We start from the raw sequence: 7,640 nt of genomic DNA, 5'->3' as shown, positions 1-7,640 counted from the left end.
ACAAAAAGCTGTATGAGTTGCTCTAATGAGATCTGGTGAGTTATTAATGCACCAGGCAGGATGTCTGCGAGTCTTTGAAAAGGCTCATTACATGGGGAAAAAAAACAAAAACTTAAGTGTGAAATTTAAAAAAGTAAATGTTTTAGTCACAGGAGCAATCGTGTTAATCTAGAAGGTCGTCAGACAAACAGCAGTCAGGTGGTGAGACGGACAAGGTGTCTCCAGTTTACTCATCAACTCTTCAGAGTCCAGAGACGCTCTGCGACAAAAAACACGGACACACATGCAGACACACAAAAAAGGGGAATTTAAAAACAACAACGCTCTCAAAGCAAATACACATCTCAAGACCTGATGTACAAAAAGTCACTTAAATCTAATCTAATCCACAGTGACACCAAAGCTGAAGGTTTCAGTGAAACGACGAGAGGAGGCTGTTATTGATGAACAGATGAAATTATATTACCCACAAGGAGAGAAAAAAAACTCTGATTGGACATTGTTTGTGAGTATTTAAATATTTCAGCATTTTTGTTTTTGATTGTTTAATCTAGTCCCTTTTTTTCCCAACATTTGCTCACTTGTGTTACATTTCAGGCGTCTCCGCCGTGATTTGATCCTTGGTTTGTTTTTTTATGGACTCATCAAAGACACTGAAAGAGGAACTTTGATGCATATAGAGAGAAAAAATCTGGATCATTAGATAAATCAAAAAATGAGTCTTGATTCTGTGTGAGAGCTCAGAAAAACCTGTTAGTGAGAGAGAACAGAAACCAAAAACAGAAAGTTTTATTGTCTTTGTTTATCTGGAAGATCAGGAACCAAAGAAACTTTTGCAATGTGTGCAAATGTTCACTAGATGGCAGCAGACGCTCAGTCAGACTCCGCGGTCCCTCTGAGGAGGTCTCTTCCTCTTAAAGCAGATGAATATCGATGATCCCTCAGTGGCTGCAGGAATATTTCACTCATCTGGTGACACACCGCTGTGACCTTTGACCTCTGACCCAGGAAACTGCAGGACGTACCTGAGAGCAGCGGTGAGTAAAAATGACACACGACAATTTATTCTTTTTTTTTTTAATTCTTTGAAACCCAGACTGACGTCAGTGTTAATGTGTGGCGTTTAGATGCTTTTCAGCAGCATTTGAACATTTGAAAACAGCAGACAGAATTAACTGAAATGATATTATAGAAAAAAATATTATATTTGTATTTAAAAAACATATTTTGTCATTTTCTTTTGTTTGTTTCTCTCTCTCTTTTTTGCAAACTTTCCAGTCATTTTCTTATAACTTTGCTTTTTCAAACGGTACAGTTGTACAACATAATATACAAAATCAGCTTACGTAAAAGGAAAGAAAACCACCTTTTCTTTCCCGAGCCACTAATTCCTCCTGCTCACCTCCCAGTCCCAGAATTTATACAAATATAAATCCAAAACAAATAAAATGAACATAAAATATACAGACTTTCAATAAAAGAGTAAAAAGATAAGATATAAAAGGTAAAATTAATTACTAAATGTTATATAAATATATAATACAGATTGACATTAAAAACAGCAAAACTGCAGACAAGAGACGCAAAGATTAAAAGATTATTTAAGAAAGAAAAAAACACAGTTGTAGTTTGATGGAATTACATCAGGACGTGATGGTAAACATTTTTACAGCTGAAGTATGTCAAAGCTCAGATTTTGGTCTGTGGGGGAAAAAGACAATTGTGTTCAGATATTTTTTTTGCAGACAGCAGAAGTTTGACAAACGCAGGTGTGTGTCAGCCTCTGGCAGGTGCTCCCTGATTGGCTGCTCACGCCTCGTTTAAGGATTGGCGTCACCTGTCGGAGGTCTTTAAAGGCTGCCTGCTTCACTCTGCTGCTCGCGCTCCTCGCTCATTTCGATTGTTCCGGTTATCCTTCGTCACATGTAGACTGAAGCGAGCGCCTGCAGCTTCACCACTTCACACATCAAGCTTTCCTTTTTTTGAGTTCTCTAAATAACGTTTCACGATCTGCACCATCTGGGTGTAAAGTACTGGAGCGTGAACCTCGGCGACATGTTTCATTTTCAAAAAAGGCGAATGGAAGAAACCTCGCCGAGAGACGGCACTGACTTCAGCTCCGTCCAAACGTCCACCTCCTCAGACGTGCTGTGCTCAGTCAGTTTGGAAGGCTACACGCCCAGCAAGCAGGGAACGTTCCCACAACATTAGCTAATGTTACCTACAAGTTGTTTTAAAGAACATTTTAATCTGGTGTTCAAAGAACCTTTGAAGCATATTTATCATTTCAAGTAATGTTCCTCCTCAGGTTAAATGCAGACTGAAGCGTAACATTTTAACTGCAACACTGTGAGGAATTTAGGTGAATTTGAGAGGTGACGGATCAGAAAATGTTCTTTCATTAAATGTTCCAACAATGTTACATAAAAGCAAAGGAAGAACATTTTAAAAACAACATTTAGAACATTTAGAACATGTTATTGAGGCCTGAGATTACAGAACTTTATTAAAAATGAAAACGAAATGTGATTAGTTAACAGCAACAACAACCAAAAACACATCACCAACAACAACACACCACCACCACCACCACAAACAACAACAACAACAACACACCAACAACACACCACCACCACCACAAACAACAACAACAACAACACACCAACAACACACCACCACCACCACCAACAACAACAACAACAACACACCAACAACACACCACCACCAACAACACACACCAACAACACCACACCACCACCACCACCAACAACAACAACAACAACAACAACAACAACACACCAAAAACACCACCATCACCACCAACAACACACCACCACCACAACAACAACAACAACAACACACCAACAACACACCACCACCACCACCACCACAAACAACAACACACCAACAACACACCACCACCACCACCAACAACAACAACAACAGCAACAGCAACAACAACCAAAAACACATCACCAACAACAACAACAACAACAACACACCAACAACACAAACAACAACAACAACAACAACACACCAACAACACACCACCACCACCACCACAAACAACAACAACAACAACAACAGCAACAACACACCAACAACACACCACCACCACCACCAACAACAACAACACACCAACAACACACCACCTCCACCACCAACAACAACAACAGCAACAGCAACAACAACCACCACCACCACCAACAACAACAACAACAACAACAACACACCAACAACACACCACCACCACCACCACAAACAACAACAACAACAACACACCAACAACACACCACCACCACCACCACAAACAACAACAACAACAACAACAACAACAACAACAACAACAACAACACACCAACAACACACCACCACCACCAACAACAACAACAACACACCACCACCACCACCAACAACAACAACACACCACCACCACCACCAACAACACCACCACCACCACCAACAACCACAACACACCAACAACACACCACCACCACCACCAACAACAACAACAACACACCAACAACACACCACCTCCACCACCAACAACAACAACAACAGCAACAGCAACAACAACCAAAAACACATCACCAACAACAACAACAACAACAACAACAACAACACACCAACAACACAAACAACAACAACAACAACAACACACCAACAACACACCACCACCACCACCACAAACAACAACAACAACAACAACAACAACAACACACCAACAACACACCACCACCACCACCAACAACACACCACCACCACCACCTACAACAACAACAACACACCAACAACACACCACCACCACCACCAACAACAACAACACACCAACAACACACCACCACCACCACCACCACCAACAACAACAACACACCAACAACACACCACCACCACCACCAACAACAACAACAACACACCAACAACACACCACCACCCCCCACAACAACAACACACCACCACCACCACCACCAACAACAACAACACACCAACAACACACCACCACCACCACCACCACCAACAACAACAACACACCAACAACACACCACCACCACCACCACCAACAACAACACACCAACAACACACCACCACCACCAACAACAACAACACACCACCACCACCACCAACAACAACAACAACACACCAACAACACACCACCACCACCACCAACAACAACAACAACACACCACCACCACCACCAACAACAACAACACACCACCACCACCACCACCACCACCACCAACAACAACAACAACACACCACCACCACCACCACCAACAACAACAACACACCACCACCACCACCAACAACAACAACACACCAACAACACACCACCTCCACCACCAACAACAACAACAACAGCAACAGCAACAACAACCAAAAACACATCACCAACAACAACAACAACAACACACCAACAACACAAACAACAACAACAACAACACACCAACAACACACCACCACCACCACCACAAACAACAACAACAACAACACACCACCACCACCACCAACAACACACCACCACCACCACCTACAACAACAACAACAACACACCAACAACACACCACCACCACCACCAACAACAACAACACACCAACAACACACCACCACCACCACCAACAACAACAACACACCAACAACACACCACCACCACCACAAACAACAACAACAACAAACCACCAACACACCACCACCACCACCAACAACAACACACCACCACCACCACCAACAACAACACACCAACAACACACCACCACCACCAACAACAACAACAACACACCACCAACAACAACAACAACACACCACCACCACCACCAACAACAACAACACACCACCACCACCACCAACAACAACAACAACACACCAACAACACACCACCACCACCACCACCAACAACAACAACAACAACACACCAACAACACACCACCACCACCACCACAAACAACAACAACAACAACACACCAACAACACACCACCACCACCACCACCAACAACAACAACAACAACACACCAACAACACACCACCACCACCAACAACAACAACAGCAACAACAACCAAAAACACATCACCAACAACAACAACAACAACAACACACCAACAACACAAACAACAACAACAACAACAACACACCAACAACACACCACCACCACCACCACCACCAACAACAACAACAACACACCAACAACACACCACCACCACCACCAACAACAACAACAACACACCAACAACACACCACCACCACCAACAACAGCAACAACAACAAAAAACACATCACCAACAACAACAACAACAACAACAACAACAACAACAACAACAACAACAACAACACACCAACAACACACCACCACCACCAACAACAACAACAACAACAACACACCAACAACACAAACAACAACAACAACAACAAAACACCACCACCACCACCACAAACAACAACAACAACCAAAAACACATCACCAACAACACAAACAACAACAACAACAACAAAACACCACCACCACCACCACAAACAACAACAACAACCAAAAACACATCACCACCAACAACAACAACAACAACCAAAAACACATCACCACCAACAACAACACGTCAACAACCATCACAACCAGCCACAACAAGTAAGCAAATAAAATCTGTCTCATGCAATATTGACACCAAAATGCAAGAAAGTATATATACACACACACACACACACACACACACACACACACACACACGCACAGTATATGGGCAGCGGGACACAAACACACAGTGTAGTGGTGTAGTTGTCACACATGGTTTGAGGGTTTGGCAGTGACGCCTGTTTGCTCCTTTGATACTGAATTCAGACAAACATAGTTTCGTGCTGATTTCGGCCCTCAGGTTTGGTTGGTTGTCATTTTCACGTGTTGCACATTGCAGCTTTACATTCACTCCCACTCTCCGTCTGCCTCACACAGGCGTCTCCAAACAGAGACATCACTGATGAATAAATCAGTAAATCAAACTGAACGACTCGGAGCATCCGGCCACCGCCACGGTGACAAACACAAACGCTGTGTGTTCTGGACGAATTGATCGTGTTTCTGTCGTCTCCCTCCCTCGTATGGATTTCCTGTTAGACGTGAGGGAGAAGAGGAGGAGGAGGAAACAACGGGAGAGGCAGAGAGAGAGACAGACAGGAGGATGGAGTTGCCATGGCGACCGCTGGCATGTTGGGGGTGCAGTCTGTGTGTGTGTGAGTGTGTTTGCAGATGAAGTTTTTTTTAGATTTCAGGTGTTGGACCTGTGAGGGAATTATTCTGCAGAGACGGACAAACAACCTCACTGCATCTTTCACAAAGATGCGTCTCTATTTTTCAAAATAAACATGAATTTTCATGAGGACCCATAAATATTTCATGTCAAAATATACTCAGCTGTCCTTAAAATGCCCTGCACCCCCTACAGGTGTTTGCACTCGTGCTGGCTGACTGCATCTCTGCTCAGGCTGCAGTGAAGCTGCTGCCTGAGCGGAGACATTTCACCAAACTCCACCAACCCATAAGAATGATTATCATTATTATTATTATTTAAAAATCATTTTGGCTGTGTTCATGCAAATGGCATCAGTTTTGGCAAGATTTTATATTTTTGTTTAATCAGTGAATTTCCAGCTCAGCTCCAACAATAAGTCTAAAATAAACTATGGAAAAAAAATTAAGTGCAAAAACAGTGTTCCACTGAAACTCATTCAAACTGACATGACACTGACATTTATTTTCATCTAAAAACATAATGGCATCATGACACATAACCTGGCAATTAAGGGGTTACAATTGAGAAAATTAATGAATATTTGATATTTCTGATTAGTACAGTTGGTTAAAAAATAAACGCAATGAAAGTAAAAAATCATAATAATGTATAATACATATATTTTACAGCTGATTTTGAAACGTGTGCAGAACAGTATGAGTGGGAATATTTAACACTGCGCAAAAAATAATAACGAATAAAATCAGTGTAGACCTGTTGTGGGAGAGATGATGGCTGACAGCAGCAGGTGCCTCTGTGTGGACTTATACCAAACTCCTTTGACTCCTGATGCTTTGGTCCGTCCCGTGGCGCTGAGGTCCGTGACGGGAATGACGGCGAGACATGAATGCTCTGTCAGCCGCACGAGAAATGTCAGGATCTGTCTGTCAGCATCTTTTCTTTTTGCAAGCTTTTTTGAAGCTATTAAAAGTTTTCCACACCAGCCAAGAAGATCATTTTTTAGATATTTCATTTGTTATCATTAAATTCATTAAATTCATTAAATTCGTGGCATTTTCCTTCAGTTCAAATGTGCACAGAAATGATCTTAAACAAACCTAATTACAAACTGAAGTTGTGAGAAAAAAAAACTAAATGTAACTCAAACCAACACTTTTTAAACAACAAAAACACTTTAATTTAAACTTTAATTTATATCCCAATGTTACACACAACAAACACCCAATTTGTCAGTTTTAATATCACTCTTAAAGAATTATGCAAAGACAGTATTTCTTGCAAATTGGCCCTTTTTAAAGATCTCACCTAAAAAGTAAAAGAAAATACAGACCCAGAATTTATTTATACTTAATGTGATTCCTTTAAAAGGTATTCAAAGGCAAACCCAAGGGTACGCTGAATAAAA

The 7,640-nt window shown here is 41.8% G+C and overlaps 1 long non-coding RNA gene across 1 annotated transcript; it reads left to right on the top strand.

The window, feature by feature from the left end:
* The first annotated feature begins 237 nt into the window (after window positions 1-237).
* On the top strand, window positions 238-7,217 carry LOC121950920 (uncharacterized). The gene is made up of 3 exons (XR_006106363.2): window positions 238-505; window positions 860-1,037; window positions 5,938-7,217. It is a non-coding gene; the product is annotated as an uncharacterized LOC121950920 (long non-coding RNA).
* The last annotated feature ends 423 nt before the right edge of the window (window positions 7,218-7,640 follow it).

This window comes from Plectropomus leopardus, chromosome 12 (assembly GCF_026936395.1).
Source record: "Plectropomus leopardus strain MGB_pleo_1.0 chromosome 12, ASM2693639v1, whole genome shotgun sequence".
Lineage (NCBI taxonomy): Eukaryota > Metazoa > Chordata > Actinopteri > Perciformes > Serranidae > Plectropomus > Plectropomus leopardus.
The sequence above is the reverse complement of the archived record's forward strand: the minus strand, read 5'-3'. Positions and strand labels throughout refer to the sequence as shown.